This window comes from Tyto alba, unplaced genomic scaffold (assembly GCF_018691265.1).
Source record: "Tyto alba isolate M040663 unplaced genomic scaffold, T.alba_DEE_v4.0 Super-Scaffold_2, whole genome shotgun sequence".
NCBI lineage: Eukaryota > Metazoa > Chordata > Aves > Strigiformes > Tytonidae > Tyto > Tyto alba.
Window position 1 is genome coordinate 24,675,931 of NW_024881282.1, and position 12,648 is coordinate 24,688,578.

Sequence of the window (12,648 nt, forward strand, 5' to 3'; positions counted from 1 at the left end):
AATAGTAACTCCCCCAGACATCCCTGTTGCTGTGAGCTATTTTCGGTCCAGAGGATTTCCTGAGCTTGTTGCGGTTTAACTGTTTAGTAACTTGCAATGGATCTCTCTTCCAAGTCCAGTTTCCCTTTCAACCCACAAAAACTACACATGCAGGGTGCTCCTGGGCAAGCAGCTGCTGTGTGCACTGCCTCTGATTCTGTGTTCCTGAATCCAGTTCCTACTACCTTCATTTGACTATCCCTAGTTCTTGTGGCAGAGGACATGCTGAGTGGTCAGCCCTTGACCACCCTCCTTGTGCCACAGACCTTTACAGCACTGTTTCAGTTATATATATTTTGGGTTTTATTTTGAAGGCTATAAAGAAGCCATCCTGTGTCTTTCAAAGAAGACAGCAAGGGTAATCAAACCTTTCTAGTTCAGCTATTTCATTTTGACATGAGGAGACTGGAGCTGTCCCCAGTTTTGGCATAGTGATGGTTCTTTATTCCTTCTAGTAAGTCCTACCACTGTGTTTTCTTCTTTGAGCACAGAGCTGCTGTTTTAATGAAAGCATCTACCAAAATGCCAAAGTCTTGCTTGTGAATGGCAACAGTCAATTTGGAGTGTATCAAGAAAAATTCCCTAGCTATGGGAGAAGTTTAATTCCTCCAGCAGGGACTGCAATCCTCTGCCTTACCCTAGGAAAGCTTAAAATGGCAGAAAATGTGAGGAGGAGATACAGTACTTCCTCACACCTTTGTTTCCTTTCAGTGCTCTTTGCCTCGGACAGCTGAGTTCTCTTGCTTAGGACCACGAGTTGCTACCTGAGACTGAGGTGTCTGCGCTGGCCACAGTGGAACAGAAGTAGTAGCTGAGCTGCCACTTCATCATCCAAACCCAGGAAAGAATTGCTTCATCCCAAATGGTTGTTTCCCTTTCACCCTGTGTTCTTGTTAAATACATTCAACCCATTAAATACCCCCAAATTCCTCAGTAGCTCTTTTACTTTGCTTACATGCAAATTTTTATAAAATGTTGCATGTCAAAGTTTACTTAGGCCTTGAAAAGTGTCTGCCACAACAGCTGCATTTGACATTTGACCATCAACATGGAATTTTTGTAGGTAACTCCTTTCCGTTCTCTCGTCTATTAAAAGATTAATTGACCAGCTTTGCAAACCAACCTCTGCACACACCAAAATCAGTGTGCTGTTTTTTCTTTTCACTGGGAACAGAAGCAAGAGCGATCTGTAGTTCACTGAAACAGTGGTCTGGGTTTTGTACCTATGGAAAGGGTGTGTATTGCTCACTTGTGTGAACAATATAGTATTTAATGAACTTATTAGCTGGTAATTAATAGCAGCACATATAGAATTACTGTAATACTGTTATAATCTGCTACTAAATAATAAAAAGCAAAACTGTGTAGGCTTGTAACACCTGAAGAGGAAAGACCTCACTGGTAGTGCCACTCTGTTAGCAGAGCTCCCAGTACTTCAGTTAAAAACAAGCAGGTTTCTTCCTATCTGACTTTAAAATTTATGGTCAACCCTGCAGCATCTGATTCTTTAACTTGGGTTTCACTTAGCCTGTGGTGCTGTTGTCTGTTTACACTTCTGTGTCTGTTTGTTCCACATTGTGTCAGCATTTAATATGAATAAGATGGGCATCTTAGTCTTGATTTTAGTTTTTCCTAAGTAAATATACATTTCTAAACATTCTTCAGAAAGAGGCCTGATTGTGTGAATGGCTTCATAGATGGCTGAATGTGACCAGCAATGAAAAAGGGGCCAAACCTCCTTTCCTGCATTTCATGTTGCTGTGAGCAATGCCTCAATGTGTCCGTGATTCTTTTGGGTAAGGTGACATCATGCTGCTTTTTTTCTTGGTTACTTTAGTACAGATGTGCACACCAGACTTGGAGAGACTTGAGAGCTTCGTGCTGTAACCAGTGACAGAGAGGACGACCGAGTCGTAATGGCTCAAAGAGTTTTGGTAGTTTCTCTAAGGTTGAATAATACCTTCAGTATCGTCACTTTGGGATATCATGTGGCTTATGGCAAGAGAGATCTTGGGAAACAACTCATGGTGGCCTGATCTGGGGAGCCGAGCAGCTGCGCCCCAGTCTGGGGTGTCCCACTCATGGCTGCTGTCCTGAAATGGTGGCAGGAGGTCGCTCCAAACCGAGAGAGAGGAGCAGGAGGACATGCGTTTGTGCCTTGCCCCTTCCTCACTTGAACAGCAGCTCACGGCCCTTTGGGTCGGGGTTTGGACGGGCACGGACGGTGAGGCTGGGCTGTTAGCTCCGCACACGTTGCCTGAGCAGCTGTTCCCCATCTCTGCTGGGGGAAAGAGGCACTGGGCCAGGCAGAGACCTCCTGCAGGCTGAGTCTGGCCTGCAGACCCCTGTTAGGCTCTGCCGAGCTAGTCCATCCATGCTGTAACTGCGCTGAAACTGATCTGCTTGTGCAAGATTTATAGAAATTTTAATTAGCAGGGTTTGATGTGGGGTGTGTAGGTATAACCGATCACGTTCTGGAAGTAGTTTCTGCTGCTGTTTGGAACGTCCGTATCTATAAATCCAAGATTGTTAGCATGTATTAGGTTTGGCACTGTTTCTGAAGTGTTGCTTTAGATTAATGATCAATGTTGTATATGTATTGAATCTTTTTTTTTTTTTTTTTAATCTAGGAAATTAATGTTATCACTGTGAGCAACAAATGAGCTGTTTGAAAAGGCGTAAGGCTGAATTATCAGTGTGGCTAGTGGGCGTTAACACGAACTGCTTTCTTCTCTGTTATTTTAAACCAGTAAAATTGCTGATAAGGGGCTTTGAGCTAGGAGAAGAGCGAGCAAGTTTGGTACCTCCGCTTTATAGGCAGGCACCCTCTCTTAGCTATGCATTATGGATCCTAAGAGATAGTTTAAAAGCACAATATGCAGACAAGGCAAAAATATTCAATCATCTGATAATAATTTTGATTGCAGTGCAGTCATTTAAAACTTTGGTACTTTCTGGAAAGAATAAATGTGGACAGTACAGAATCTGTATGAAAGAGGGAAGTACAGGGCAAGATAGGGCATGTGCACAAGGGCTTTAAATAGGTAAACGGTGTGTTGATTAATTTGAATGGTGCTGGGTAGGAGAAGTGCTCAGGGAGGTGTGGCAAGGAGCTGGAGGGAGCATACATTCCTGGGTACTCCTGGAAGAGGCTGATATAAGAAGAAATACTACTTAAAATAATTTAAATATTGACGTGTGCTCTGGGTAATTTTCATCTGACTTAGTGGAAGTTCCTTTCTACCCAGATTTTAGTCAAATCTGTGCACATTGTTATTCTGAAGAAAGATTATTTTCTCAAAGACAATGTTTACAGTTTGCAAGATGATCAAACAGATGGTTTAGATTTGTTCTGATGCTCTGTGTTTTTTCACAGTCTCTTTATAAGTTAAATAAACTTGAAAATTATCTGTCTAGAACTGTGTCATTTCCCAGACGAGATAGCTGCTTGAGGACATGCCTGTCTTCTCTCTCCAAAGAGATAATCCACATCTTCAGTAAACAGCAATGACTGTGGTTCCCTGCCTTTCCCGGGCTTTTGCTTTTCTCTCCACACTCCAAAATGAGCCCACAGCCTCACTGCCTCCTCCTGTAGCTTTTAAAAGCGGTCCTTCATCAGCTAAACCATGACAACTGTCCATTATCCGTGGACATTGTCCATGGCCTTTTCTCTTCCTGTTAGTCACCCTGACAGCATGGATCCTGTCTTCCACAGCAAGAGGGAGCAGGGAAAAAGCAGGGCAGCATGAAAGAGGTGATATTCCCAGTGTGACAGAAGTGATATTCCCAGTGTGCAGCTATTCAGAAGTGCAGACATTTCCTTTTAGCATCCCTCCAACTGTTCAAAGTCTCTTTTTCCTTGCTGGCAAAGCACCCGCTGCAGCCCACAAATGATAGCCATGTGGGTCGTCTTCTGAAGGGCTGAATGTGTCACTGTTTGTCCCATGTGTTACAGGCTGATGCTGGTTTCTGAACTAGCTCAAGTCTGTTCAAACCAGCTGTTTTCAGTCCTCTGTAGCAGTCAGTGCTGCCATAGCCCCCAGTCTCCCTCTTATGCAGTGAATGCAGTTAACAATGATCTTTTCATGTGCTCGTGGAAGTCTTGATTAACTAAGCAGCTCCAGAAAACTTATTTGTGCATGACAAAGCATTGAAAAAACAAAAAATTATTTTTTATTTCCTTTGGGGTTTTGTTTGTTTGTTTGTTTTTTTCATTTTGGGACAGGGCTGCAAATTCAACCTCGATTTGCTGTGCACGTTGCTGGAGGTATTTTAATGATAAATGTCTGTTGTCATTGTGCTGAGGTAGATCCAGGGGTATATTCTCATCCTTCACAGAGTTTGGCGGGGTGCTGGGCTAATTCTTTTCCATATTTAATTTAGGCAGAGCAAAATTCAACTGTAACTGGATACCTTTGAACTTCTCTTCATAGTTGTCTCTAAATCACTGTTAGTGCAACCAAATAGTCCTTCAAACCAACATAAAGACTAGCCAAGAGTATTAACCTAGTGGCTCTTCATCTTCTTTGCCTGGCATAGAAATGCAGTGTCAGAAAGGAGTGTAACTACATAAAACCTGGAAGTTCCCTTTTCTTTCCTCTCCATGTCTTTTATTTCTTCTTTCCAAGAAAAGGGAAAACAGACTGGCATAAAGACCTGCCTCATTTTTTTTTTTATTTTTCTCTCTCCACACTTTATGTTCTTTTTTGACTCAATCAGAATCTCTCTCTTTTCTGATACGTATTTCTGACGGTCTTTGGGGATACTAGTGACAAGTAGAATTAAATACTCTTGTGATAGAAACTTATTTGCTTCTTTTAGCAGCAGGAGAACAGTCAAAACAGTGGACCATGTGTTTGTCCCTCTCCTGCTTTAGAAAAGGCCTCAGCAATCAAATCCTCCTGAGCCAAGGTAGTTTGAGTTGTCAGTTCCAATGAGACCAGGGTAACAGCTCATAACTGGGATAAGTCTAGTGTAGACATAATTTATCCCATGCTAAATTACAATTTGCTATGACCTCTGTGTAAAACCCATGGCAGTGGGCATAGCTGATACCACAGTGGCTTGGAAAAGTTAGTAGGCAAAGTAAAATTGTTTTCATTTTTAGGATAGTGCTTGCTGTTGTGGTTAGAGCCTGGTTGGCAGCCAACCACCACGCAGCTACTCTCTCTCCCTTCTCTTCTGGTAATAAGAAGGGACAGAGAGCCAGGCTTGGGGTTCAAGATAGGACTGGGATGGGGAAAAATCCCTCTTTATGATCATGAGCAAAAGTCAGACATGTTAGGGGAAGGAAAAAAGAACATACATTTATTACAGACACTATAACAGCACTTAACAGAGTAGGCCAGTGAGAAGCATTGCCACATCTTGAGAACACCTTCCCCCCACCCCTCCCTTCTTCCCGGGCTCAGCTCTGCTCCCGATATCTCTACCTCCTCCCCCAGTGGCGCAGGGGCAGGGAATGGGGGGTGCAGTCAGTGTTGCTGTTTCTTCCATCTTCAGTGGAGGGAGCCTCTGGAACTTGTTCTCCCTGCTCCATTGTGGTTCCCCTCTCACAGGAGACAGTCCTCCACAAACTTTCTCCAATGTGAGTCCCTCCCACAGGCCGCAACATTTCCTTACACTGCTCCGTCATGGGTCACTAACTTCCTCCGACTGGATTCCCTCCCACGGCTGCAGCCCTTCCCGAGCTGCTCCGGCGTGGGACTCCCCCGCATGCTGCAATCCTCCCAGCGCTGAATTACAGCAGTGGGGCTGCCTTTTCTCAGAAGACCCTGGCCTTCTACGGGCACAGCACCTTGATCAACCAGGCAAAAAACTCAGGCCATAAATCAGTGTCTGCTCCACCGTAGATCTCCATGGGTGGCAGGGGGGGCCGCCCTGCTGTCTCCCCACAGGATACAGGGGGGTCTCTGCTCTGGCACACCTCCCCCCTCCTTTCTTCCTCTGTTCCTCCACTGACCTTGGTGTTCAAGCAGCTGCAGCAACTCCTCCTCACCAGTCCCACTGCTCCTCACCACGTCCCTTCTTAAATACGTTATCGCAGAGGCGCAGCTGATGGGCTCAGTTTTTGTGCAGAGGTGGAGCTGACGTGGAGCCAGGGGGAACTTCGAGAAACTTCTCACAGGGGGCTGCCCCTATAGCCCCCTCCCCTGCCACCAAAAAACCCCACCACTCAAACCCAGGACACCTGCAGCGAGTCAAGGTATGTTCTTTGTAAGCACCTTTGTTTAGAAGGGTGGTGTATGTTTTACAACTTGTGTAACCATGTTTGCACATCTATGAATTTGGGCTCTGCAAGCAGAAGGAACGAGCTGTCCCCGTTCACTGCAGGTTTGGAGGTGTTATTGTCTCTTCATGGAGACAGCAGGACCTCCAGTTGTATATAAGGGTTGTGAGTGCTGGGAGGAAAATGAAATATTGGGCTGTAACTGTATTCTTTAGGTTTATCTTCTGATGTATTTTTATGTCTCCTTGAATGAATAGCATAGCCAATCTTGCAGGTGGCATAGACAACACAAAACATATGCTACTTGTTTTGGTGATTTCCCTGTTATACTGGGCTGGTTTTCCAAATGTCAAAAAATGTTTTCAGTTCCCAAAAACAGTTCTAGTCCTCACATATATAGAAGAAAAATATCCAGTGAAATTATCATCTGCTCCAGACAGGGAATGAAAACAAATATATGCAAATATATTTTGGTGCTTCAGGCAGCCCTTTCCTGTCAGCAATAAGCAGAGATCTCACAGGACTCGTGGAATAAGAGAAGGGAGAAGATCCCAAACCACAGCCTGGCCAAAGCCTCTCCTGAGGGGTATGGCCTGCCAGAGCTGTCTGAGAAAGGTTAGCCCTGAAGAGATCGCACCCTTCATACAGATCTCCTGGGTTATAACTCACCAGGTATCGGAACCGATGTGTGTGCTTTCTTTTTTTGTTAAAAAAAAAAACACCCTATTTTTGTTCTTTAACAAGTAACTTGTCATTTGGGCTCCATTACTCTCTTGGGCAAGACCTTCACTGGGGATTTATTATTTACACTTCCGTGCTCCAAGATGGGCACTGGCAAATGTACAGTAACAGACAAATGCTGTTGCAAGAGTTTCTGGTGTAATCTAACGTGACAGGAGAGCAAAGGGATGTGGGGAAAGCTAATAGCTAGACCACTAGTTAGAGAAATGTTTCTCGGATCTGGGTTTCCTAGATGTTTATAAATGATCAAGGGATTTTAATGAGCTGCCTGCTTAATGTGTTCAAGGACCTACACAGGGATGCAAATTAACAAAGATTTCAATGAAACACTAATAAACCTCTTAGAAACGTACATTTTCTTTTTTTTTTTTTAAGGTAAATGTTTATGAGCTTGTAGTGTAATGCTAGTCTAGAGCAGGTTTAGTGCTACTGAGGATACGTGAAGAGCAGCAGCTATTTTTTTTGGCAAAGTGAGGGGAGACTGGATGAGGTGAAAGTGGACAAAAGGTGTCACACCACCGTTGGGACCTGAGCAGAAAAAAAAAAACACAGAGAGAAGAGTGAGCCATAGCTTGAAGGTATGGACAAGCAACTTACCGTGTTAAAGGTGCATTTGTTGAAGTAAAACTGTGAATCATAGACTGACAGAATGGTTTGGGTTGGAAGGGACCTTCAAGATCATTTAGCTCCCACCCCTCTGCCATGGGCCACTAGACCAAGTTGCTCAAAGCCCCGTCCAGCCTGGCCTTGAACCCTTCCGGGGGGGGGGCACCCACAGCTTCTCTGGTATGCTGGGTTTGTGCCTGTGGCAGGGTTTTTGGCAGTGAGGGAGGGGGCTACAGCAGTGGCCCCCTGTGAGAAGCTTCTCAAAGGTCCCCTGGCTCCAAGTCAGACACAGCTCTGGCCAAGCCTGAGCCTCTGCAATAACATATTTAAGAAAGGGAACCTGGGAGGAGGAGTTGGAGTTGTGAGGAAGAATTGCAAGGAGGACACCTATGTGAACACCCAGGCCAGTGGAAGAAAGAAGGAGGAAATGGGGGGAAGGTCTGCCGGTGCAAACGCCCCCTTGCAGCCCACGGTGAGATGGTAGGCCGCCCCCCTGCCACGCATGGAGGTCAATGCTGGAGCAGACGCCAACCTGCAGCCTGCGGAGAAGCCCACGCCAGAGCAGGTGATTGCACCTGAAGAAGGCTGGGACTCTGAGGGAAGAAGCTCCTGCTGTTGTAGATCAGCACTGGGAGTGACCCACACCCACAGGAACAGCTGCAGCTCATGGGAAGGACTCACCTCGGAGAAAGTTTGTGGAGGATTGTCTCCCGTGAGAGGAATACCACAGTGGAACAGGGGAAGAATGTCAGGAGTTCCACATTCTCCCTTACCCTCCCTGAGGAGGAGGTAGAGAAATCAGGAGCAAAGCTGAGCCAGGGAAGAAAGGAGTGGGGGGAAGGTGTTTTTAAGGTGTTGTAATACTTCCCACTGTCCTACTCTGTTAAGTGTTGTTCTTAGTGTCTGAATTAAATTGATGTTCTTTTTCTTCCCCTAATGAGTCTGTCTTTTGCCAATGACTGTAATGGGTGAGTCATCTGTCCCCGTCTTTATTTTGATTCTTGAGCCTTTTGGTTTATTTCCTCCTTCCCAGTCCTGAGGGAGAAGGAGGGAGTAAGAGGCTGCATGGTGCTCAGTTGCCCTCTGGGCTCAAACCATGACATATGGGCAACCTGTTCCAGAGCCTCAACACCCTCACACTAAAGAACTCCTTCATTATAGCTGACCTAAATCTACCCTCTTTCAGTTTAAAGCCATTACCCCTCATCTTATCACTACACTTACACCATAAAGGGTGTCTTCCCATCTTTCCTGTAGGCCCCCTTTCAGTACTGGAAGGCCACTAGAAGGTCTTCCTGGAGCCTTCTCCTCTCCAGGCTGAACAACCCCAACTCTCTCAGCCTGTCCTCAGAGGAGAGGTGCTTGAGGCCTCCTGATCATCTCCATGCCCCTCCTCTGGACTTGCTCGAGTAGGTCCATGTCTTTCTCATATTAGAGGCCCCATAGCTGAACACAGTACTCCAGGTAGGGTTTCACGAGATCAGAGGGGGAGAAACACCCCCCCTCAACCTGCTGGCCACACTTCTCTTGATGCAGCCCAGGATACGGTTGGCTTTCTGGGATGCGAGTGCACGTTGGTGGCTCACAGTAAGCTTTCTGTCTACTAATACCCGCAAGTCCTTCTTCACAGGGTTGCTTTCAACCCACTCACCACCCAGCCTGTATCTGTGCTTGGGATTGCTCTGACCCATGTGCATGACCTTGCACTTGGCCTTGTTGAATTTCATGAGGTTTGCATGGACCTACCTCTCAAGCCTGTCAAGGTCCCTCTGAATGGCATCTCTTCTCTCCAGTGTGTTGAACACACCACACAGCTTGGTGTCATTGGCAAACTTGCTGAGGATGCACTCAATCCCACTGCCCATGTTGCCAACAAAGTTGTTAAACAGCGCTGGTCCCAACACTGACCCCTGAGGAACGCCACTCGTCACAGTTCTCCACTTGGACATCGAGCCGTTGACCGCAACTGTTTGAGTGTGACCATCCAGCCAATTCCTTATCCACCAAGTGGTCCATCCCTCAAATCCACGTCTCCCCAATTTAGAGACAAGGATGTCATGCAGGGCAGCATCAAAAGCTTTGCACAAGCCTAGGTAGATGAAGTCAGTTGCTCTTCCTTTATCCACCAGCGCCGTAACCCCATTGTAAAAGGCCACCAGATTTGTCAGGCATGATTCGCCCTCAGTGAAGCCATGTTGGCTGTCACCAATCACCTCCTTGTGTTCCATGTGCCTTAGCACACTTTCCAGGAGGATGTGCTCCATGATCTTGCCAGGCTCAGAGGGGAGATTGACTAGCCTGCAGTTCCCTGGGTCTTCCTTTTTTCCCTTTTAAAAAATTAGGGTTAAATTTGCCCTTTTCCAGTCAGTGGAAACTTCACTGAACTGTCACAACTTCTTAAATATGACGGTTAGTGGCTTTGCCACTTCATCTTCCAGTTCCCTCAGGACCAATGGATGCATCTCACCAGGTCTCATCGACTTGTGCACCTTCAGGTTCTCAAACCTGATCTTCTCCTGCAATGGGCAGTTCTTTATTCTCCCAGTCCCTGTCTTTGACTTCTGTGTTTTGGGGAGTGTGGCTGGAGGACTTTGTGGTGAAGACTGAGGCAAAAAAGTCATTGAGTACCTCAGTCTTCTCCAAATCCCAGGTGACCAAGTCTCTCTTTTCCTTCCAGGGAGGGCCCACATTTCCCCCGGTCCTCCCTTTATCACCGACCTGCCTGTAAATGTACAAATCCCTGGATGAAGGTTTATTTCACCGTTCTGTGGCTAACACCGTACCGTCGGCTGTTGTTTTAGCGGGTTGCTGACTGCAGGGAGCATCACTGATTCTGAGAAGCCTACGCCGACGTTGCCTGGGGACGGCGGAAGGCCTGTGTGCTTCTGTCGTTCCTTGCCACGCGTGTCCGGGGGGCCGGCCTGAGGCCGCCCTCCCGCGCACTGCCCGGCCGCCGCGGCACAGCGCCGGGGGCAGCCGTGAGGAGCGGCGGGCGGGCGGGGGACGGAGGGGACGGGCCGGGAAAAGGCGGGGGGCGGGCGGGTAAAGGGGGGGAACGGGCGGGGGGCGACGACCCCGTCCCGCGCCCCTCGGGCGGCCCCGCAGGGCGGCGGGGGGCGGCGGGGCTGCGGCGGCGGGCGGCGGGCGGCAGGTGGCGCCGCCGTGCCCGCGGCGGGAGCGGGCGGCAGCGGGGCGGGGGGAGGGGGCGCGGGGCGCCCCGGCCCCTGAGGTAATAACGGTCGCCCAGACTCTGCAGCCGGCGAACCGGCTTCCGGCGGGGCGGGCCGGGAGGGCGTCAACCGCGCTGTGCCGGGGTCAAAACTTCTCCAAACTTGGGGAAACTCTCATGTTTTCCTCATACTTTTCTTTCCCTCCCTCAGATGCATCGCACGCATCTTGATGTCTGCTGGTGCTACAGCGTGGGGGCCCGAGGGGGAGAACGTCTCCCAGAGCTTCTCCCCGTTCTTTTGCGGTGGGGAGGAGGCAGCTGCAGCGCAGGGCTCGACCTACTGCACCGTCCCGCCGCCGGGTTAAACACGGGAATATCGCATTTTCAGTACTGTTAACACGTGGCAAAAGGGACATCAGCCTGCAAACCGAGAGACACGGTGGCTGGAAGATAGGTGAGGCGACAACCTCCACTGACTTCTCCCCGCTCGGAGCCTGTTACCGCCTCACGTGTGCTGAGGTCTGCGTACTCCCCAGTACAGGCTTGGGTGAAAAAGGTTGGAAGTAGGAGCTGCACAGCTTTCAGACCGGGATATTTTTATGCAAATATGTGTTATTTTTGCACAATGCTTTTTTTTTTTTTTTTAATATTATTTTTGTTATCTGAAGCTGCTGAACCATCTAGTATTTAGTGTATTACATTAAAGTTAATGGCTCTGGTTTGGAGAGCTATTCTGCTTTCCTTAAAAATGTCAAGGGGGGGAAGAGTGAAGTGATGTTTGTTTCCATTTTTTTTTTCATCAAAAAGTGGACAACAGTCAAAACTGATTGAAAAATATAACCTTGAAGCAGAAGGTATATACACACACACGCACATGAAGGGGAATTTGCAGGTAAATTAGTTTATCGTGTATTGCAAAGATATGTGTGTTATCAAGTACAGCTACCCAACATATCACATCACTATTTGGCATTATAACATGCAAGCACATAATTAACATTTAAAAAAAAAAAAAAAAAGTCAAAACCCAAAGGCTGTCACTGTAAATTGCTTCTAGTTGCTCTTCAGATTAGAATAATTTTTCATAATTTTTCCTCCCGTTTACTGACTTTTCTATTTCTCCTTCTTTTATTTACTGTAATACCATAGGGGAAAAAAGTGAAAAGATTACATGATTTTTGGAGGGCCACTTTTCATACTAGAAAGAAAACCTATTAAGCACAGTATTTCCCAAGAAAATCTCACGAGCAACTAGGTTTCAGAAAATTAACAGCCCAACCAGATCTTGGAAAGATGATGTTATTCTTCAGATTGTTCTACCCACAGTGACTGAAACATCAGTTTCAGTTTTATGTCACAGAAATACGCAACTTCATTTTAGTAGGGAAGTGACCTTCCCATTGTATAGACACTGGTGAGAACAATGTTACTCAGTGTTGATGTTCATGTTTAGTGACATAAATTATTGAAATATTGGGGAAATGCCATAAAAACAATCCAACATCAAGGAAAGAAACCTTATGGTACAGGACCTACAGAGCAAAACTAATACAGCTCTTTGGAATGATGAAAGATGTACAAATAAAAGCTACCTTATTATGAGGTATTTTTCAATTTTGGTGATGTAACTGAAAGACAGTGTGCAGTCTGGAAGACGCTTGTTTGATTTCATCCATGAAATCGTGGTTCTCCACACAGCAGGGCAGCTGGAGAGGAGCCAGCAGGGCAGGTTTGTGTGGGTCACTATTCCTGGGTCCAGAGGGATTCTGTGTGGGAGTGACCACACGCAGGTTGATGCTGACCTATCTGGGGTGCTACTGGCGATAGTGACACGCTGTTGGCACAGGATTCAAAAGAATGGCTG

At 46.8% G+C, this 12,648-nt stretch overlaps 1 long non-coding RNA gene across 1 annotated transcript; it reads left to right on the forward strand.

Moving 5' to 3' along the window:
• The first annotated feature begins 10,319 nt into the window (after nucleotides 1–10,319).
• On the forward strand, nucleotides 10,320–12,398 carry LOC122153450. Its single transcript, XR_006165341.1, has 2 exons — nucleotides 10,320–10,593; nucleotides 10,996–12,398. It is a non-coding gene; the product is annotated as an uncharacterized LOC122153450 (long non-coding RNA).
• The last annotated feature ends 250 nt before the right edge of the window (nucleotides 12,399–12,648 follow it).